The 24,004-nt window shown below is 41.6% G+C and overlaps 1 protein-coding gene across 1 annotated transcript in view; it reads right to left on the reverse strand.

The window, feature by feature from the left end:
• Positions 1-23,768, reverse strand: part of SOCS5 (suppressor of cytokine signaling 5) — a 35,053-nt gene extending 11,285 nt beyond the window's left edge. Inside the window, exon 1 of the mRNA XM_071577149.1 lies at positions 23,619-23,768. The gene's annotated coding sequence lies outside the window, so the exon portion shown is untranslated. The remainder of the gene's footprint in view (positions 1-23,618) is intronic.
• Between the last annotated feature and the right edge of the window lie 236 nt (positions 23,769-24,004).

Below are 24,004 nucleotides of genomic sequence, written 5' to 3' on the forward strand. Positions count from 1 at the left end.
CTGGGCTGGAAAAGACCTCCAAGATCACCAAGTCCAACCCTTAATCCAACCCCACTTTGATTACCAGATCATGGTACTCCAGTGCCACGACCAATCTCAGTTTAAAAACCTCCAGGGATGGGGAATCCACCACCTCTCTGGGCAGCCCATTCCAATGCCTGATTACTCTCTCTGGAAAGAATTTTTTTCTGATCTCCAGCTTAAATTTCCCCAGGCAGAGCTTGAGCCTGTGCCCCCTTGTCCTATTGCTGAGTGCCTGGGAGAAGAGACCAACCCCTACCTGGCTAGAACTTCCCTTCAGGTAGTTCTAGACAGTGATGAGGTCACCTCTGAGCCTCCTCTTCTCCAGGCTAAACAACCTCAGCTCCCTCAGCCTCTCCCCATAGGGCTTGTGCTCCAGTCCCTTCACCAGCCTTGTTGCTCTTCTCTGGACCTGCTCCAGCCCCTCAATATCCTTTCTGAACTGAGGGGCCCAGAACTGAACACAGTACTCAAGGTGTGGCCTCACCAACGCAGAGTACAGGGGAAGGATCACACTATGTGCCTGAGAGCATTGTCTAAACACTTCCTGAACTCTGTCAGGCTTGGTGCAGTGATACAATACACTAGTTTCACTCTCATGATTTTCCCAATTTAAAAGTTAGTCCACATAGATTATATTCAAAGTATTAACTCCTAAAAATGTACCATTTTCACAAAAGATGGTACACTGCACAAAGTATGACAATTACAAAACAGGTATAAGCATACTTATTTCAAAACCAAGATTGTACAATATTATTTGCTTTGGTATTTTCAGAAGATGATAGCTTCAAAATATTGAAGGAAAACAAAACAAGACAATTCTGACAAGTCAAAAAATCAGTAACTTGAAGGAAAGAGAAAAGAGGGGAGGGAGAGAAATCAGAATCTCTGCTCCTTGCACTCAATGCTAGCAGGAGCCTACATAGGCAAACAGGACAACACATTCCATGACACTGAGCACACCACCATGGAGCATGAAGGCAGAAACAAAACTTTTGGGGGTAGACTACACTCCTATTTGTATTGATCCTTACTTTAAAATATAAAGTTAACAGTGATGAGAGACTGTTATTAAAGACATTTGCTTCCACTAAGGGATGCTTGCTGAGAGGTCACTGTCCTATTTCCACACTGCCAAATGCCCACGACAGGCTCCTGCTCCCAGGGATGCACTAACAGAGCTGCTCACATCAGCACTCCTCAACCTTATTCAGTCAAAATGAATAAGGCTGGCAAACCCCCACCATTTCAAGTAACTCTCCTGAGGAAGGAAGAAAGGGCAATATCAAGGATTACAAAGCAATTTCCTCCCTTCCAATACAAATTCCAGAAATAATGAATTATTACCGTAATACTAGCAATAACATTTCTTAAAAAACAAGGAATATGTTGGATCAAGTGGAAACATGCATTTTACTACACACAAAAAAATGTGCTCACTGCAGACAGTTTAAAGAACTGACTTAGAGTGCTGGAAGGAAGACGTGGCTGCTATTTTTTTTTAACTAGACAAGATAAGGGGGCCAAGTACCTCAAGTGCTCATGAAAGCCCTGTTAGGATTAAGTAGCATTGTTTTCTTCCTATTAGGCTTTGATAAATTGGAAGTGCAGTTGCACACGGAGATGAATTTGAAAGTCTGAACGCCCAACCCAAAAGTCAAATCTGCCAAGAAGAGGTAAAGGATATACCAAGCTGCAATTCCAACAACACACAAAATTGGCATAAGTCAGCACTGCAACCAAAAGCAATGGCGTCAGCCTCTTCCTGGCCACCTGTGCTGGTGCGGGAGGTGGTCTGTACACCATATGGCTGCTCACTCAACCAGCTCAAGGAACTGATCCAGACTAAAATGAATTCTCAGAAAAAGTCTCAATCATTTACTCTATCTGGTTTATGACTTCTGGATAAACATTCACGTTAACACACGGAAGGAGTGGATGAGGAGGGAGGAAGCAGCAGTCAGGGCAAGGCCACTTCCTTCCACAGCAGCACTGGTTAGTTCTGCTAAGTTATTAAGCCCTTAGATGGCTACTTTGAAGAGATGTCTCCATTTGAAGGCTATATATTAATCAACTGTGGGGCTCTGGCTGAAAAGAGAGAGATTTAGACTCTATTTAAGCTGCTGCTTTGAACATTCACATTGCAAACTCAAGCTTCTGAAACCCTTTACTTCAGAAATAAAACGCCGAGTTGGCTTGATGCATCCTGCTAAAACACAAGGAAAGCTGCAAGTTTCAAGGACTTAACCTGGCAGATTGTCAAGTTGAAGAAAAATAATGGTATTTTGCCATTGTTTCAACCTGAAGTAAGAAGTAATCTCCTCCCCCTCCCTGGTACAGATTCACAATGAGCAAAACGCTGATGTTCTGCCAGTTTCTTTCCAAGCTGCTACTCATTGGTAACTTCAGTTCAAAAATACTGTTCCAAGACATTTTGAACAGTGGGCTATGCCCTTGTAGCCCTTACTAGCCTCTGGTGTTCAAAAACGACAATGTTAGGCCTACATGTGTTCAGACTGGATTAGAAAATACTGTACAGCTGCTATCCATTTCTCTTCTGTTCAGAAAATCTAAAATCCCTGAAACAGACAAACCATCAATGGCAGAACAGCACATGAACACCACTTAACCAAAAATAGAGACAACTGTTTCTGAAGGACTCCTTTCCCTGTACTTGCACAAGTCTAGTGAGTAATGACACAACCACAATGAGCAAAGCTAGTATTTCTGATCATGTAAGGATCACAGAGCTACACATAGCAAAAAGGAGTTTCAGATATTCATACAGAATAACTCTCTACAGATCTACTGAGCACTCCACATACTAGTAAATCTCTATGGTGGAAACTCTGCAAATTCAAGACAATGGTACATATTAATTCCAAGTAAAGAAACCTTCAAATAATTTAGGCAGTATCCTGATAGCGACTCATCCTAACATGTAAATCCACACAAGGAACATTAAATGGAAGCAGCTTCCTTTAAATTACCTCCACACACCGTAAGCAGGCAACTCATGACTTCACCTTATCATTTGAAAAAATAAAAGAAAAATCATGAAGTTAGCAAAGTAAGGTACCTGCTAAGAAAGAGAACTCTAGGTGACTTGCTGTAATAATGTTTTCTGTACTGCTATGTTTAACTCTGCTCAAACAGAAGCTGCCAATATAGTTTTTTAAAATTCATGTGGGCAGAATAAATGGTTCCCACAGCAACCCTCTTGATGACCTCTGCAAAAGCTGTAAGTACTCTGAGAAGAAGTTAGGGAGCTCCCCCCCAAGCAGGGTAGAATTTGTTTCTACCTAATGAAGCTTATCTTCTCTATAAAGTTCTAAAATTTAAATAGGTCTCAAAGTGATATAAAGAGCAATCTAATGGTTATTCGTATGTAATTCTTGGGAGTTCTGAGTTAAGAAAAAGCATACCTTAATAGCTATGCCTCAGTAAAAGCAAAGGAAATTGGAAACAAAGTTGAAAAGATGAGTCAAATCACATCCCACATCCTTGACTAGCTCAGTAGAAACATCCAATTTAAGATATTTTGTAAACAGAACATTTCATTCAATTGCAAATGGCCTATTTCAAAAACACAGTTCTTCTGTTCTGGGATCAATTTATACTGGTTTAATAGTCCTATTTCTTCTCACTACATTTTTCAAAACCTCAACAGCCTGCCTAATGCCTCTGCCTCTGCACCATACCCTGGCCCCACACCAGCTTACAGGCAACTCCTTTACACAGAGCCCTTTGCAGGCACGCGGCCACTTCCCATGTGTCCACTATACCTGACCAAGCAAAAGATCATGTTCTCCAATACAAAGTAGCAGCTGCCACCTCTAAAATCTGATAAAAACAAAGTTGTACTTGTCTTTCTCTACAGTGTAATGTAGGAAAAAGCATTACTGCTATTCATGCCATTAGCAGGACACAGAAAGCAGCCACCCTTCTTTCAAATTTGAGTTAAATAGACCCAAAAGTTCAACTGTTTCTAGAACCACGACAATGGTGAAGAGTGATGGCCCAAGCTGTGATTTCTTATGAACTGCTACTACACAAGTTACTGTTAACCTGAAGACTACATGTTCCTACCTGCACTTAAAAAAATTAAACTTCTTGCACTATGAAATTGCCCAGTTCATTAATTTGCGATTTCTGATGAACATAGAAAACTCAGTGAGGTTTTATGGAGGGCATCTGTATATTTTGTTCACTGATAATATTACTGGAGCAAAGGATTTGTGTATATGTATGTGTGTATGACCAGACTTGGCGAACGCAGATTTGGGCAGGGCTCTCCCCACATGGGTGTGCCCTTCCAGCCTGTGCAGTGGATTTTTTAGGTGAGGCACAGCATGCACAGAACTGGCCCCACTGTTTCAGTCCTGAGGTCCATTTGCCACAGCCGAGCGAGCTTGGACAGTGACAGGGAAGTCCTCAGGACTGTCACAGCCCCCGGTACTAACCGGGACTGACCCTGCTGAGCCTCCGAGATGTGACGGGATGGGATGGCAGGGAGGCATTGAACTGCCAGGGGATGGTCCCACTGAGACTCGAACTCAGGTCCTTGGGATTCAGAGTCCAGAGTGCTCTCCTTTACACCATGGGACCACCCTCCAGCAAAGGATTTGATATTAGCAACATCATACACACAGGTAAAAGACAAGAAAATCCAGGAAAACTACACAACTAAAAATGACATTGTCTTTGTAGGACCATAAATTACTTGAAATGTTTAAAAATATGAAACATTTAATTGTGAACTGTAGTTCAACTATATTAATGGATCACCTGATAAAACTGCCTTACACCACTGTAGTGCAGGAGAGAGATTAAACTTCAGGCTACTGGGGAGAAAATTGTTGGGCCAGCCTGGTGTCTTACCCAGCGACAGCTATTGCTCTCCAGCAAGAAGAAGGTGGGCTGGCATGGACAGCTTCAACAGCATCCACAGACTTATAAAGTGACCTTCATAGTGACTTAACCCCCAGCTTACATTCTTTCACAACAGAAGTTTGGCACGTACACACTATCACTGCAGCACCACTGGGTATCTTAGATCAGATTCTGTATAAAGTGTGCTTTCATAAAACAGACGCCTATTTTAATAACTGCAGAATGAGACCGGGGGATTTACCCTGAAAAGCATTTGGCCAGCAAGGAGTTAAAATCCTGCCTAAGACTACCCCACAGCTGCCGTCAGCAGTCAGGCTTGTCAAGAGAAGCTCTGAGCTGTCTTGACAAGACTAACTGGCAGCAAGCACCTGGTTCCCTAGGCTGGGCCTGGGTAGGTAAAAGAGCACAAACCCTGCAAAGGCAAAGCAGCTGGAAGGCTGCCAGTAGGTCTAGCCTGTTTCATGTTTTCACTTTGATCCACAGGCAACTTGATCCTAGACTATACCCAGTTAGAGCTATCAGAAACTCTTCTGCAGCTTTCCAGCCGAAGGAAGTATGTGCTTTGTGGTTCTGTGCCTGCAAGTTCTGCCACTGAGAGCCCACCAAGCATTTCTGTGAAGGGTCACTCTGCAGCACAGCCAAATGCAACACCAACACTATTATTAAATTGCAGTGGAATTGAAATTCTGGTTTTCAAGTGCCACCAAAAATTCACTTAAAGGTGTTACTGTGACTCTAAAATTACAGACTAATATGCCAGAAAATCAAAACTAAGACTGTCCTAATTATTCTGTATATTGAACACACAAAGCATGTGCAATGACAGTTTATGAACAGCAAATTACAGAAAGTAAAAAAAGAAGAGAAAAAAAGGCAAAAAGACCCTGTTAGAAAATCCCCAACATTACAAAAACTAGCCAGAAGTAGGATGTACATGAAGAACTTCCAGAAAAGTGAAAAGACATTTCAAATATATTTTCACCTCTGCTAAGAATCACTAATTTTAGTGAATGCGAAGTTTTCTGAAATTCTGCCCTTGTTTTTTGTCACATTATTAAAACTCAAGTAAAAAAACCAAAGCTTTAGCCTTGCAGGTTCAGCCCCTGAGGCAGGGAGATCCTTCTTAGGAGTAAGGGACAAAAAACAAATAAATTCCTTTGTTAGTTTAGTGGAGTTTGTGTTATTGAACCAAAAAGTGTCTAATGCTATATACACAAAAATGAATACATATAAAATATATATAACATCAATACACTATCTTGTACAAAGAAATCTGAAGTATAAACACTAAAAAGTCAGAACTAAATTTCTTCTAAGCAAGATGTTCAGCAAATACGATAACTACACCTCTGCCAAATTTCGTGTTTTAGGTGTTTTACTCTTAGCTTGCTAGTCAAGAAGTCTAACATACAGTAGCATGAACATTTCCGTATCTTAGAATCACAGAATCAGTTGGGTTGGAAGAGACCTCCGAGATCATCAAGTCCAACCTCAATCCAACCCCACTTTGATTACTAGATCATGGCACTCAGAGCCATGTCCAGTCTCACCTTAAAAACCTCCAGGGTCAGAGAATCCACTAATCTTAAACACTTGGAAATATAGAAGTGTACTTGTACACAGTGTCAGTATGAAAGACATTTCAATCACTAAGCATTAATGTAGAATTATGGTGTCTGGGAGAACAGGAGATTGCAATGGAACCGCTTGATAGTCAAATCAAACTCACCCCAAGAGCCACAGAGAGTGCCACTCCAGTTTTAGTTGGACACATTATATCAACAATTGCAACATTCCTCTAACTGGTAGCGAAGTTAAACAGTACCAATACAAAGATCCGTCAGCAAACGTTGAAAAGAAAAAGCTCAGGGTAATGAGATAATAAATTCCTATGTTTAGAGTTACTGCTAGAGTTACTGCTCTAGCAACAACAAAAAAAACGTTTCTCAGTGTGACAGCACAGTAAAGGATCCAGCCTTCCACAACACCTGCTCCCCATTTTGTATTCAAACACAACTAATGAGTAAATCTAGAGGCCCTTTTGGTCTCTAATCACAGGCAGGGAACCTTCAGTGTTTGTAAATTTAAGAAAACAACCAAACAAAAACCCCAAAGCCATCCACACCACACTTTTCTTGTGCCACATAGAACTGGAATGCCCACGATTCAAAACAGGATCTGGATGTACCATAAAAGCTTTGAGAAAAAAATCTGGCTCTTCACATGCTCAAAAATTTAAGACTATGACTATGCACAGAATATGCATTAGGGAGACTGCACAAACATTGATATGAAAATCAGGTCTGTCTGTACTCTTAAGAGCATGTATTGCCTCAGTCCTTTACAACTGAGGTGTTAAATAGATTATTCCATGACTATTTTATCTTTATGGAGCTAGATCTTATTGCATAGTAAGATGAAATAGGAGAGTTAAGATTGTCAAGATGTGGCTACACCTTTCTTCTTAATCTTACATAATGTGATCAGTTACATCAAAACTATTTGAATGAAATGCTTATTCTAGCAAAGAAGCACCTGTTCATGTTAAGTAAATGAGCCTCCACAGGATGAGATTTTTTTGAGAAAAATGTATGTATTTGGTCAGCTCCTAAATGCTTCTAAAAATAAAATATATCAATGCTTTGTCTTTGAAAATAAAATATATAAATGCTTTGCCTTTTAACGTCATCTATCCAAACCAAAGCTGATTCCAGTTTTCACTAAGGATTGTTGCACCAAGACCTAGTCATAGATCAATAACCCACTGGTTAGCTAATGTGCATTCCTACTAACCAGTAAGAAAATGGCCTATCTAAAAAGACAACTCGCTACCCTGTGATACCACCCTAATACCCATACAGGCCCCTCATTTAGTATTGGAAGGCTGCCAGGTATCCAAGGGCTCCTATTTGATAGGGATAAATCTAAGTTATAGGCTGCAGGAACTCCAAGAAGACACAGCAAAGGAACAGGCTGGAAAAATAAAACTTTACAACAGCATTACCAGCTGCATGAGACTAATAAAACTAATTATGCTCTTTTGCTCTTCATCAGTTCTATGAAAGCAGAGATTCAGTTGTGTGAATGATTTACCCTGCTGGAGTAAGGAGGTTGGACCAGATTACCCACTGTGGTCCCTTCCAACCTTACCCATTCTGGGATTCTGTAACGGTTTAAGAGACTGCACTTCATGCGGGAAGAGTCTGCAGCACTACATAAAACTGAGCAAACCTCAATCAGACAATGATTACTGAATGATGAACTTGTCAGAGAGAAGGTATTTAAAAAACCCACCAAAACACAGCCACCAAAAACCACACACAAAACCACAAAAATCCCAAGACACAACAAAGGGAGCAACTGATGCTATTTCACTTTATCAGTTTGAGATGATAATTTACCATCCCCTGCACGAAAGGAACAGAAGAGTGCAGTTCTTTTTAGGTTGTTTCTCATTAACAGAATTTAGACACAGACAGGGCACCCTAAGGGTGATAGTCTATGATAACTAATCTATGATTATTTTGCTGGTATCAAAAGGGATATTCTTGCTTCCCTCCCACCCCTTTGCATCAGTTCTAAGGTTCATTTGTCCTCCATTTTCACCACGGCTAATTAATGGAAGCACCAGACAGACAAACAGCACTTCAGCTAGGAAAAAGAAGTCAGAAGGTACAAGTGACAGCTGGAGGGTAGGAGAATCTCCTGGGTCTTATGCAAAGAGAGAAAGGCAGAGGAACCAAGTCTACCAGTAGCAACAAGCTGTTAACACTGGTTTAGCCCCTTCTGTGAAAGCCACTCTCTAATGCTAGCCTAGATTCCAGAAACGTGTTTTATTAAATGAAAGATTAAATCAGTCATAACTGTGCAGCAAAAAGATAAAATGAAGTTTTGAGACTAAAACTCCAGAAAAACGCCGCACACATCAAAAGACCCTGGAACTGTAACACTGTTACCAGGAAAAACTATTAACACCAAAATACAAGAACTATTCATTTTCGCAAAAAGATGGTTCAACTGTTACTTAAAATACCAGATATTTTGTGGTATTTGCATAAATATTTTCAGGAAGACAGTGACAACCTGTTCAATAAATGATTTCAGGAAGCTGTGATCCTTTAAGTATCATCCATCATGAAATAGATTTTGATTCTTGATGTCAAAAAGTAAAACTGTCATTAGGAGATGTGCCAGTTTCCACATCCAGCTACTGTCACACAATGGTCAGGACTTCCTCTGGAAAACATGCATGGTGATCACAAGAATAAGAATTCCAAATTCTCATTCACAGATGAAAACTAAGACATTTTCTTGCGATACCCATAATTAGTCACAACTTGAGGACACTAAAACCAGGTGTGCAACTTCACACAGATCTTAAACTCTTCTGCTACAGATTGGTAGGAGTCTGTCACTCAGGTTGGGGAAAGGAGGGCAAAACCAGGGAACACTGTCCAGTGTTCAGGTATACACAAGGCTACAAGTATCTGATAACACAGATAGCACCAGTGGCATATAGACATACAAAACTAACCTGTGCTTAATTAAAATCTGTCATAGTCCGAAGAAAACTGAAGATGTGGCTTCACAACAGTTCTAATATCCAGCCAGCCTGGAATGCCTTTCAGCAAAATGTGTCTGTTCGCTTCTATGCTGAACAAAGACGGAAAGGAAACTCCTGATCCCCTGGGTACCAACTTCCTGAGAAGTTCATACTGTTACAGGGGCTCTGCTGCTAGTTCAGAGAAAGCACAGCAATGAAACTCACTGAGGGCCATCTCACACACCTTCAAGTGTCTACATAATTGACATGGATTTTGCTACAGGGGAAATGCATTTGCAAAAGGATACTTTCAGCTGTGCAGTGTCAACAGGCAAGGCCATGTTTCTTAAAGTTTGAACTAACAATCTCAAACACATCAAAGAAATTCAGCCCACCTGGTGGTCTCAGTCTTCCTCCCAACAAGGAGAACAAGCTTCTGAAAACATTTTTTTCTCCTTTTTTAAAAATAACATCACCATCACCTAATACTTCCAATTATCAGACCACATTCAATGGCTTTCTGCAGCTTTCTGATTTGAATTTTATAGGATGGGAAGTTACCTAAAATAGTACTTCAAAATTGAAGTACTTGTAGAAAAAACTTCCAAAAAATTACGTTTTGGCTATTTTTAAAAAAAAACACCTCCTCATCTTGTAAATTCAGAAGTGTGGACTTTGTGCAGAAAATCATCTGCTGTCCTTACAGAAGTTCAGTCAAATGTGGTCCAGTTTGGAACTCCTGAAGAAAAAAACCCCTTTAGGTTCATTGTCACAGTGGTCTTTTGAGATTTTATCTGTTAAAGTATCTGAAGGGTCACATCGAGCTTTTTTTGGCTCACTGTCACACCAATCAGTACTGACCAAACGCATATACCCTCCCTGTATGAAGTGACTGAGCACTCTCCCTACAACCACAGTGACACATCAGCGTGCTGAGTGACATCCCTGTGGTGCTCAGAAGTAACAAACCACTTCACATACAGGAGAAGCAAAACTTTACCCCAGTATGGATACCTCAACCTCCCTGACAAAAAAAAAAAAGCTTAACATAGTCAAAGTCACAGTCAAGAGTATCAGTTGGTAAGAGTCAAAAGGTATTGGGGAGCTGATGGGATAGGAAAGGAGGAGGAATGAGTGCATGATTCTGGAGCTGACATGTGCCAGGGCTGTCTGAGAGATTTCCCACCTGGCTTTGAGCCTAAGATCTCCCTCATCCTTCTAACTTGGGACCATTCTGTTTCCCAGCTTACTGCACGCCAGAGATGTTCTTCAAAGAAAAATCTTGCTGAGAACAGAGTGCAGTCTTGAGGAAACACTACAAAGGAAAAAAACCAAAACACTGCCATGTCCAGATCACAAACTTTCAAAAGGAGAATTGGCTGAATGTTAAGATTTTCATGTGAAATTAAAACAATACCGGTCAGTCGGAGGCTGCTCACTGACAAATTTCAAGTAGATGTGCGAATCAGGAGGTGCATTACAATATTTCAAAGAAGAGGCTGATACAAAAAAATGGCACAATTATTCTAGTTTTGTTTATGAAAACATGAAAAATTTTGGCTGAAACCTTCAAACAAAATTAAACTCAAGGCAAAGAAAAGGCATAAAGTATTTGAGTCCAGAAGATTAGAGATCAGAAAAGTTATAAACAACTGAATATATCATCTCTTAAAATTTTTCTAACACTTCCTATGATCTATGGAAGAAACAGATGAAAGAGGAACACCAGTGGGAACAACGACTCATGTACAAAGTCCCATTCTCAGTTAAGCAGCAATGCACTTCTCCACAGCAGTTTACAGCTGTGCCACAAAATAGGATATTTTGTCAATGATACAGAATCAAACCATTCAAATTGTCCATTATGTGTTTGCAAACTGATGGGTGAACAACTGGACACTCTTGGAGTCATTTGTGTAATGGCCCCAGTCAGGTTCACTGAAATGACAGAGCAGGATGATTCAACAAATGCAAACTATCTTCCTTTCTAAAAACCCAACTATTTGTTTCCTCATTGAGGTCAGGTAACATTAACACTATGCTGTCTTGTTTACTCCAGAAAACATCTGAAGGTAAGTCAGAGTGACTTTTGCAAGCCTCAGAGATAATACACTGAACTGGAAGACTTCACAGCCTTGATCTTGTATAATGGTATATGTTCCATCCTAAGAGTATTGAGTGGAGGGAGCAAACAAGACAGTGAAACAACACGGACATATACAGAAGACAATATTCTCTACAATTAACACTGAAAATCGAGCAGGAGCTAAAGTCCACAAGGACCAGATAAGACCACTCAAAGAGTCTGAAGAGGGGGAAAAAACCCACATCAGCCATAAGAAAATTACAATGATCAGGAGAGGTTTTTCTTCACTCTTCTGACTCCTCCAAGCAGTCCTGGGCATTCTATTTACATTCAAATCACATATAAATAAAACCAGAAACAGCCATGGCTACACTTGACACAAAGTTATACCTTTGTCTAAATACTGGTTGGTTGTTGGTACTTTTTCAGCTTGTTTGTTTTAAAGAATAGACTATTTTAATTGGGAGGAAACAACAACAATCACCTAGGCCAAATGCCTGACCAATTAAGGGCTGACCAAATTAAAACATTTGTTAAGGGCATTGTCCAAATGCCTCTGAAACACTGACAGGCTTGAGGAACCAACCCCCTCCCTGGGGCTCCTATTCCAGTGTCTGAAGAAATGCTTCCTAATGTCCAGTTTGAACCTGCCCTGAAGAAGCTTTGAGCCATTCCCACACGTCCTATCTCTGGATCCCAGAGAAAAAAAATTTCAGCACCTCCCTGTTCACTTCCCCTCCTTAGGGAGCTGCAGAGAGTAATGAGGTCTCCTCTCAGCCTCCTTTTCTCCAAATTATACAGCCCAAATTCCTCAGCTGCACTTTACAGGACACTCCTTCCAGCCCTTGCACCAGCTTTGTTCCCCTCCTTTGGTTCAAGGACTTTAACATGTTCCCTCAACAGATTTGTCCAACAGATTTCCATGGCTATATGTCCTTTCTAGGGGCGGTCCTGTGGTGTAAAGGAGAGCACTCTGGACTCTGAATCCCAAGGACCTGAGTTCGAGTCTCAGTGGGGACCGTCCCCTGGCAGTTCAATGCCTCCCTGCCATCCCATCCCGTCACATCTCGGAGGCTCAGCAGGGTCAGCCCCGGTTAGTACCGGGTGCTGTGACAGTCCCGAGGACTTCCCTGTCACTGTCCAAGCTCACTCAGCCATGGCAGATGGACCTCAGGACTTAAACGGTGGGGCCAGTTCTGTGCATGCTGTGCCTCACCTAAAAAATCCACTGTGCAGGCTGGAAGGGCACACCCACGTGGGGAGAGCCCTGCCCAAACCTGCATTCGTGAAGTTTGGCCATACATACATACATGTCCTTTCTACCTGACTAGAGGGGAGAAAAGGCAAAAGCAGAAATAATTATTTTACCAGGCTGGCATGATGTTAGAGCCCAGGAATCACACACAGGTTTGGCATCACGACCACCTGTGCTTGTGCTACTGCCGACACGCTGCAAGCTTCACTCAGCAGAGTCCACACATGTGGAACTCCATCGCCCTCACTTTAATTGTACACCCTTTTGCTGCTGCTGCTCACTGGGAAGGCTCAAGTCTTTCTTCTCTCTGTGCTCCATAAAACAAGCAGAGTGAGTGAATAGACAGTTTACTCCATCTACTTGATTCCTGCTCACATAAGAGGGTAAGTTTGTGCAAAGCCTTCTGAGTAGCAATTCTTACATATTACTCGAGCCTCAGGCTTAGCTCCTGCATGGAAGCATTTAACTACCTCAAACTGAAGTATAGTCACTTCCCTTTAGAGGTAAATATATGGCTCAACTCCAAAATTAGTAAAAAGATAAAATACACATCCAAAGCTAAATGAGTAGGAAACAAGGATCAGGAGCACAGGATTCAGCTATACTAAAGGGATTTGCAAAATGGTGCTGTACTGACAGGCCCACGGAGTGAGAGTTTTTAACAGGGAGGTACCTTTGTACATTGACATTCTTTTCCGGATCTGGCTTTCATCCCTGTCCCAAATCCAAGACCAGAACTTCCTCCTACATAACTGTATCTGTACCACCATAACTCCTGCTACATGCACATCACACAAGTTGCCCACACCAAAGACCAAGACCATTTTCCCGTGCTAGTAACAAAATTCAGCTACATTTCCAAAATGTTTCCCTCTGGATCATTCCTTATACCAGTGCTACGCTGTATTTATAAAAGAAAAGTGCGCCCTGAGCATTAGGAAAACTTGCAGTGATTAATGAAACCGCAGAACTAAACATCCTTCAGAAGAGGGACATCAGCTGAGCACTATCACACGCTACTGAATGACTCAAGTACGTCATCCTTACGCCACAGAGCGCCCTTGTTGCCTCTGCAGCCCCTCCAGGACACTAAAGGAATGTGCATAAACTAGCAAGGCAGAGAAGAAATTCTGTTGATGTCAGTGTACTCTTAAAACAACAACTGCTAACTTACTGTCCTCTCTGACTTCAGAATAACTTGAAAAAAGACAGGGTACCATGCCTTAGAGATGACAACCTCACTGTTGGCAGGAAACTTGGAGGCCTTTAAAAATGCCTCAACATCGACTTGCTTCTAAGAGTGAAAACTAAAAAGCTTCCAGAGAATTGCTAACTATTTTACAGGTAAGCTGTACCCTAGTGAGTTTCTCACTAAATTAAATAGGTTTTATACTTCTTTGTGCAATAGCTCACTCTATATCTACAGATTTCCTAGGTAACAGTTTCGAAAACCTTACTAGCACCTACTCCTATGTTTGCCTTCGGCAGAAAAACGTTTTTGACTCATTTTTACATTCAATTAATCCACAGTCACATTCTTCATAGAAAGGCTTCTGGAAAAACTCAACCTGCTGGAAACTGTAACTATAATTACTGACTCTCTTCAAGTCAGCCAAAATTACATTGCAAAGTAGATTTTTTGGCATTAGAGCTGTAACTTAATGGTACAAAGAAAAGTAAGTCTATGAGTAACAGAAGAAACCAAGCCCAGCATTTGTGAAAAACTCAGAAAATGAGATACAAGTGGTGAGCATACAGGGAAGAATTGAGAATAGACCCTGAATAATCTTTTTCTAGATTTGTACTGCATAACAAAAAGGACAAACCTATTGCTTTGTTAATCTTTGTGGTATCAAAAACAAAGCAATAATAATAAAAAGAGGAATATAATTTTATAACATTTCATAGTAAGAAACAAATTATGAACTGTAACTGTATGGCATTTTAACTCCTTACATAACACTATTCACTTTTCTCTGCCATTTTCAGGTTTGTCTCACTGCTCTCTGGGAATATAAGGAAGGGAAAAACAAAATTACTACTGTCTCTGTATTTCTCAGAAAAATGGCAAACACCACTGTAGGTGCCCCCTTAAGAAACTTGTGTGAAATCATATATCCCTCTGTCAATGAAACTGGAAAATCAATATTCTTTTATCACAGGCTTTAAAGCAAGTAGAGGTATGACATATTCCTCCACCATGCATAGATACACTATTATTATCCCATGTTAACTTTACTAGCATTGAGACAATTGGCTTATCATGGTGCAAAAATGATTAATATCTCACTTTTGACTAAAGTTCAAAAAACACAGAATTCATGGGCTATGTAGGTATTTCGCAGTTTTTGTTTCTACTGATGCGCAGTCAAAGTAAGTGAATTATTTGCTTAACTGAAACAAAATGTGATTTTGTAACGTAGTAATTCTTGAGCCTTTAAGTGAGAACTTAGAACTAAAACCAAAGTAATTTTTATTTTAAAAATCATTTACCAAATAAGCTGAAGACTTGCAGTTAGTCCTATCTATTGTTATCTATGATACTCCACAATATTTTTTACCCAAATAAACCCCTATTGCCAAAAAAAGTGCTGAAGAATTCTTAGAGAGCTCACTACCAATAAGGATTTCCAAATACCACTTAAATACAGATGGGCCTCAAAGAGATACTGACGGTACATTACTATGCTGATTTTTTCCATTCTTAAAATTCTGATCAAAACTAGTTGTGAAAAAAGCTAAACAGCAGTCACCAAGAAAAGGAAACAGTGATTATCAGATGTGGAGAAGGGACAAACCAAACATCACCCAAAGCAGGGAGATGTCAAACTTTGAGGCTGCTGAAGAGTTAGCCCCTATAGCCAGATGCTCACACAGTCCTGAAAAACAGAGTGAGTTTAATCAACAAAAAGTCAGGTTTGCCTGAATTATATAGAATTCTAGAACAAAATGTTTTTCCAAAACCAGTGCCATACTGAATCTAAGTCCGAACCTTAATCTAAAATACAAGATGACTACTAGTTTTTCAGACACTAATTCCTCTACTGGCCTGGTCGTTAAGGCCCCTAACCCTGTTTCTTTTGCTCACAACTATGAGACAAATATCAAAATAGAAAATTTGTTCAATGCAGGGATGATCTGTAACCCACAGAAGCAACTCTGAGCTACAGATGAGTGTAATTACTTGACAGTTTTGAATGTTAGTCACATTCATTCTGACAAAAACACTGTAAACCCTTTAACAGACACTTCACTCCCAAAGGAGTTTGAGAGAACAAAACCATGTCATGTGCACACAGGGACCAACAGTTCTACGGACAAAACTGCTAAATCCTCTACAGATGCTTCAAAACCCAAGGAATCTGAGAGAACAAAACCAGATCATTTGCACATGAGAACTGACCCTGGTCAACACAGACTCTTGAGGCAAAGCAGCTTTCTTGCTCCTTATACCACAACTGTTTCAGCACTAAAAAAATTGAAACTTCTGACCAATTCCCAGATTTTACCTTTTCAGTTCCAGTAAAGGGGAACAGGAGATTATCAGGTCAATGTGAAAGAGTCCTTGTATTTATTAAAATAATTTTTCTAGAATAAAGTTCAATGGACAATAAAAATACCTCTGCAATATATACTACTGTGTGGATTAACTGAACTTGGAAACATTTTAATTAAGCCACAGAAGATCTAAGAGAATTTACTTTGGAATTATCATACTGGAGGACTAATTGCTAAGTTATCTTTATGAGAAAGAACAAAATAAGAAATTTCCTTCTCAAAGAGATTAAGTGAATAGGGATTTAAAAACCCCCACTATTTCCATAATTTTACCAGAGCACGTTATATTAAGCATCCAGTATAAAGGTAGATTTTCTGCAAAAGATCATTTCAAACATTCACTTCTAAAGCGAACTAAGTTAACAAAAGAAACAATGTCATAACTGAAGATGGGATAGAATTTTGTTAATTACCAAACCAGGCTATCTGCTAATCATGTCAGCAAATACTGACAAGCAGACAACATGGTCCTGAAATACAGCAGTGGGATGTACCCTGCCCATCACAGGGTACACCTAACAAAAAAACCTGTCTGGCCAATAGATGCTGCTCAGCAGAGAATACAACAGGTGAACTCTTTATTAACATACTCCTGATATCCTCTCCCAGAAGGAGGAAGGTTTGCAGTTCAGGGTTTTAAACCCAGAAATAGTACCCTTGCATTCTCCAAGACTACTCTATCAGTAACTTTAATCTCACAACTTAAACATTAATTATTACACGACTTGTCCTATATCTGTAAGGACCAGAGGTCCTGCTGCCAAATTTCTTGCTTCTATAAATAAGGTGTCCAGAGCTTAAGGACAACAAATGTGAGGAATTTCTTTGGAGGATAAACCACATACATTTTTGTGGATAAAGCGGGTCTGATAATGGAACCGTAAATCTGATTTATATTCCAATCTACCATCACCGTGACAATCTGCATTAAGTCCTCAATGTACTATTAACAAATAAAATTAAAGCAAAATGAAAGCAGATCATGTTTGTTGCCAAAGTTTTAAATAACGTCAAACGTCCAAATAAATTAAGCCCCTGGCAAAAACTTGCAGAGAAACCCAGTGAGATTTTGGCAGCAGAAACTCTGCTCACTGGACTCAAGAGGCTTTTCTTACATTAAGAGTGTGGCAAGATGAGACAGACTTAAGAGAAACAAGTCACTGCAAGTGACTGAAGAGACAACGCATCCATCTCACATCTGTATCCCCACACTCTACCACACATCCCAGTACACTCTTAGGCCAACATCAGCCCTCAGAGTTGGCCTCACTTAAGAACCCATTAACAACTAACCCAGAGAAGGAAAGAAAGGAGAACATCGTGGATTCACTCCATCAGTTGAATAAAAACTGCGAAAGTGTGTCAGAGGATCTGAGGACTCCGAGTGCGTAATAACACAGGTGCAATTTAAGACAGGTCAAACAGAAACTTTATTAACTATGTCACAGTGAGAGAACATTGACAGCATCTTTCCTGGTTCTCTGACAGATGATTGCAGAGACCCAACTATATACTATATCAGAAAAAGGAAGGAAAAGCAGCTATTTCCATGTTAACAAAGCCAGGCACCCACCCCGGGAGGGATGGACTACTAATGTATGTATGTATGGCCAGACTGGGCGAACGCAGATTTGGGCAGGGCTCTCCCCACGTGGGTGTGCCCTTCCAGCCTGCACAGTGGATTTTTTAGGTGAGGCACAGCATGCACAGAACTGGCCCCACTGTTTAAGTCCTGAGGTCCATCTGCCACAGCTGAGTGAGCTTGGACAGTGACAGGGAAGTCCTCAGGACTGTCACAGCACCCGGTACTAACTGGCGCTGACCCTGCTGAGCATCCGAGATGTGACGGGATGGGATGGCAGGGAGGCATTGAACTGCCAGGGGACGGTCCCACTGAGACTCGAACTCAGGTCCTTGGGATTCAGAGTCCAGAGTGCTCTCCTTTACACCACGGGACTGCCCCTGGACTACTAAAGTCTGCTGTTAAACACACAAAGTTCTACGGAAGACCCAAGCAGTAAATAACGGGACAATATAGAGAGATGGCTCTTGGTGGAGCTGACAGGAGAGGCACACCCACCACTAGGTGTTATCCTAGATCCAAAGTGGAAGGTTGGAACCAAACACAGACTGTTAGCTTTTTGTTGAAAGGAATATTCTTTTAGTAAAGATAACCTCTTAGCCCGTCCTCACATTCTTAACTGTTAACAATTTTACAACCACAACTGTTAAACAGCCTAAAAATAGTTATTATCCTCTTCCAAGCCATGAGTAAGATCAATCACTGAGAAAATGTATCCACCAACTCTAAATACTGCAAGACACAATTTAATAGACATTTTAACTCACTGAGTAAATTTTAAATTAAAAAATGTATTTTGATAAAATTGCTGGGTTAACTACTCCTCCAGCACATCTGAAGAAATAAGCTAAGAACCAGTTTTAAAATGCTTTTTGTATATTTAATTGACTTCCACATTCTATCCAAGCGCAATTTAACGTATGTTTAAAAAATAGCACTTAATTCACCATTCCCCAACAGGCATGTGAAAAATAAAGACTTTAGAAAACAAACCATCGACTTAGCAGTGTGTTTAACCAAATCTATCACACAAAGATACAAGTCAGTGGAAGGTTAGAGATCATTTCCAGCCTAAAATTAATTCACTTTATATACATGCTACTTCAAAATAATAAGAGATCTCTTAATGCACTAATGGAATGACTAAAATGCCTCCTTCTTCAGAGATGACAAATACAAAAGCTCCACAAAAACAAAGTTTAGTAATTAGTACTTCTTTCATAAGTGAATCAGTCAGTTAATCAGGCTCTGCTGCAAAGGTCTTACTTCAAAACCAAAAACTCAAGGTACAGGAGCAGAGTATATAGTTAGATATAAAAGCAAATGTACCTAAGCAGATGAAATTCAAGGTATCAAGAGCCAGAGACATCTCGGAGAAGGACATCTGGTGTTCTTTTCAAGAAACAGGGTACTTACAGGTCTGCCCTATTAAACATGTTCATCCTTGGCCAAATTCCATGGAGAAAATTAAGTGAAAGTGGCATAAGCAATCACTACAAGATAATTTTTTGTTATTAGAGGCCAAGAAGTCTAAGACATTGGCTACAATCAGTTTTTATCACAGTCTTGATCAAGCCTAATTCATTCAACTGCAGTCCTTGAGTCTCTACCAGCCTAACGGGAATATTAGGTGGTGTCAGACACTGTTTATCCCAGAATTACAGTTCTTAATCCTATGACTGACATTTGCATCTTGAGCAATGAGACCCAAGTTACTCCATCTGGGAGCCAGGCTGCCTGTTGAATTACTATCAGAATTCATTCTGCTGAGCAAGAACAAAAATGCTATTAAATTTGTTATTGGAGAAAAAATAATTTCAACTGCTTCTACCCTACTTAAATTTTTAAATCATCTTTCAAATTTCACCTCTGTAAACGTACTGCAAACAGAAATCATTGAAATACTTAGAAACACTGTAGAAGTTTCTGCCTGTAAGAAAGTGGGGCTCATCATAAGTATTGCAGTATGCATTGAAATACAACGGTATCTTAAGAATGCTCTGTGAGTCTTCAACAAGGAAAGTATTTGATATAAAAACCTTGAGTTTACAGAGAGTACTTATGTACTGCACTGAAATTGTTCTTATTCTGCTGCAGCAAAACGAGAAGCAAATTCCTGACCTCTTTGATTCCTTAACTACTGTAAAGACCCAAACTTTCACAAGAAAGGAGAACGAGTTTAAACACTTCAGCTGATACTGCAGAGCATAATCAAGCAGTATCCAGCTAGCCATGAACACAGGGTATACACATTAAAATAATACTTCAGAGTCCTCAAGAAGTATTACTTATCTCCCCTCCTTATCCCAGACTTTCAAAGACAGGCTTTAAACGTTCTGCAGCTGTCCAACATTAAGGCTGAAGAATTCAACAACCACTGCCATGTAAAAGCACAGGGTGAAAAGCAACTACCACGCTATCCAAGAATCCAGGATCTGTTACAGAGCTAGAAGAGGTTCCTGACTGCAAACTTCTTCAGCAAAATCTGGATAAGGTCCTGAGAGCAGATAAACCTGTAAAATTATTCTTTCTTCCTTCCAGATAATTCTTCAAGTGAGTTCCTACCATATAAACTAGTGCAGACTATGCATAACTGCACTGAGTTTTAGCCAACCTCTCTCACAGCCAAAAATATCAACCACCACCACTGCACACATTTTCTTACTGAGATTTTCAGAAGGTCTGCATAATCTTATAACTACAAAGTTAGTGAGCCATTTCATATTTCCTGAAACTGAACTGCACATTAGATGATTCACCAATTAATGTATTCACGGAGATTTAAAAACCAATCATAATTTCATTTTTGTTGAAAAATTTAACAGAAATGTCCAGCTGTATGCATGGAGAGAGCATGTGGGCTCTTCTCCTTTATTTAACTTAACTAACAGCTACGTTAGCTGGTGAAAAACATTCAGTGTGTCAAAGTTAATTTATCAAGCTGACAAAGTATAAGGGCTCCAGAAGGTATAGCATACATTTACTAAATTTTAAATACAACATTTTAACTAGATATAGCTCAAAGATTAAAATAAGCTGTCCAACAACCAAACCACACCAATACTTCAGGGCACTTCTTATTTAATGGAGCAATTGCATGTTTGTTTCAAACTAATGCATAGGTCAACATATCAGAAAAGTTGATAATCCTTCAGACCTCAAAATCCCACAAATCAAAATGCACTTTTTTTAAACTAGATAGGTAGCTTTGGAAGACAGAGGGCTTGTCAGTACAGCGCAGGCCATGATGACATGCAGGGGAGGCAGTGCTTGTTGCTCAACACAACCAAACCTTGTGCCTTACTGAAGCCTCCAGGCACAAATACCACAACATAAAACCAAGTGTTAATTTCCCCCTCCGGCTGAAGAAGCTACGAAGCAAAGCTCTTGGGGAAACAAGAGGCAAGGAAATCAGCCTAAACCAGACAGCTACTTAAGGATTATTCAGCTAGCCAACCTATTCCAATATTCTGTAATAAGAATCAATATTTCAGGATTTGATTATGGAGCCTTTATATCAAAAGTTCTTTCATTCTACGAAGTCAGGAAGGTACATTTTAGTAAACAAAACGGTGTCCCCTCTAGATTTTAGATTTCTTTCTGCAATTTGCAGCAGTACACGAAACATCACCACTTCAACTAAATCTTGAGAACAGATAAACTTACTGTACAAAACATACATGGAGTGACCTGAATCCATGAAATACCTACCAAAAACTGAGCTATTTCACAACAGGCTATCACAGGACAAGGTTTACAACTATTAACAGCAATCATCACTATTGTTTGATTAGCCTAAAACACATCTCTTAACATTAAACATAATGAATGAGACCAGAAATTACATGTTACACCATCTAGGGTTAATAGTCCATCTCAGAAACATGTGAATTGCCACATCTAATTCGAAGAACAGTCAGTCATCTCTCTAGAACCTTGCTGCAGAGTGACAGGTTTCGCATGTTTCAAAGAAGATTAAAAAAAACCCCTTTCTGCTAGAACACAGTTGATTTCTAATCCCTTCCATCTGCTCTCTCTTTCTTAGATGAACCTGCCATCATTAGAAGAGCAATAGAAGAGAAATTTTAGATATTCCTCAAGGACTAACCCAGTCATTTTTCCAATGTTCTCATATATATGAAGTCATGTCAAGCTATTGCTACCCAGCTGTCTGAATTCACTGGCTGGTTTGCATTGCTAATGCAATTCTGAAACAAGAGTAGATGGAGGATATTTAGACCAACTGGAAAATCAGAACAGATTTCATCAGTTCAGTCCATCAGGTCTCAGAATTGTTTGGGTTTCTCTTTTTTGCAGTGCTTTGGACTGACAAAGAACTCACCCTAGAAGTATGGCTAATTCACTCTGCCATACCTACTCATGTACAAAAACATAAGGAATAAATCTGGTCTGACAGAGACTTTATTGCTTTGATACCAGGTCCACTTGAGTATCTTGCTTTACAGAGTGACAAATGAATGAAGTAGGAGGTTGCTAACTTGGAAACTTGCCTCCTTTCATATGTCTCACTGCAGCAAACTCATCAGCTGGGGATATTCAAGGTAACTGGGGTTATGCTTGGGCTGAGAGCTGCATGGCATCTTCAGCAGGAAGCCTCTAATGGCACAAACTGCCTGACAGGAGGTCTTGAGGGTGCATGGATCACACCTCAAGATTTCTATGGATGTGATGTTCCCAAACCATACTGGAATTAGCTCCAGTAAAAAAGGGTCTTTGGTTTGCATGGCTTGGCCACGGATCGCACCTTACATGATGGGGTATGGTACCTTATATAGGGTAAAACTTACAGCTTACAATCATGAACACTGCAGAAAACTCCAAGAAGCTCTCAAGAGGTGATTGAGAGAGGGAAAGGGAAGAAAGAAGCATTTTGTAAATATTCAGGGAATGGAAAAGTAACTATTGTACATGCTGCCTCGGTAAGAATAGGAGATCAGATGATACACAACCTTGATGAAATAAACATATCAGAGACTGAAATATATTCCATGGGATTAAGCTACTGTGACTCAGTGCAAGTACTGAAGTACAAAGTTAACAACAGCAGCAGAAATAACTCGATTTACAGCTTCTACAATTCCAAGAATCCATTCATAACTCCGAGTTAGATACTTGAAACGACCACTTCCAAACTTTCACGCGCGCTCCCGGGGCCGCGGCCCGATGCACGCAGCGCAGCGCCCCGGGCACAGGGGGCTACAGGAGCCCGTGTGCTCCGAGGGCTGCCCGGGGGCAACTCTGCCCAGGGGATTCCACACGGACACCGCAAGCAGCCCGAGGCACGGCAGACCGGCCACCCTCGCTCCCTCCCGCACGGCTGCACCACCCCCGCGGTGGTCGGACACGGGGCACCGGGGCCGACCGGGGCGGGATGGACCCCGCACCCCGCGGCGAGCGCTCCGGGGGCGGCGGGACCGAGCGGGGCCGCCCCCGCACAGCGCCCGGGCGCCCTTCTGCCGGCCGCGGGCACCGCCGAGACCTGCCCGTCCCTCCCGCGGCTCCCCCAGGCCGGGACACGGCGATAGCTCCCGCCCCACTCCCGCACGGGGCCGCGGCCTCGGCGGGCGGCGGCAGCGGGGCCGCGGCCGCCTGTGGCCGCCGGGGGGCGAGCGGAGCAGGCGGGTCCCGCCCGCGCCCCGACCGCAGCAGTACCTACCGCTGTGCCGTCCCGGCTGGGGCAGCGGCGCCTCAGCGCCGTCCCGGCGGCGGCAGCGCCCGCAGCATCCCTGGCCCGGGCCCGCCGCCGGCGCCGCTCCCGCAGCGACCGCACCGACCCCCTCCCTCCCTCCGCCCAATGGAAAATAGTTCCCCGGGCCCCGAGCGCAGACACCGCGAGCGACACCTCGCCGGCCAATGGGAGCCGGGCTGGCCCCCCGCGGCGCCAATGGCAGCGGCGGGATGGTGGGGGCGGGGCGCCGCCCAGCCAATCGGAACGCAGCACTCGCACTAACCCGCTAGGCTGTCTCCGGTGCCTCCATTGGCCACCATGTTGGAGTCGGGCGCGATGCCCGGCCAGGGAAGGGGCTGGCCGCGCGGCGGCCA

Source organism: Pithys albifrons, chromosome 2 (genome assembly GCF_047495875.1).
Source record: "Pithys albifrons albifrons isolate INPA30051 chromosome 2, PitAlb_v1, whole genome shotgun sequence".
Lineage (NCBI taxonomy): Eukaryota > Metazoa > Chordata > Aves > Passeriformes > Thamnophilidae > Pithys > Pithys albifrons.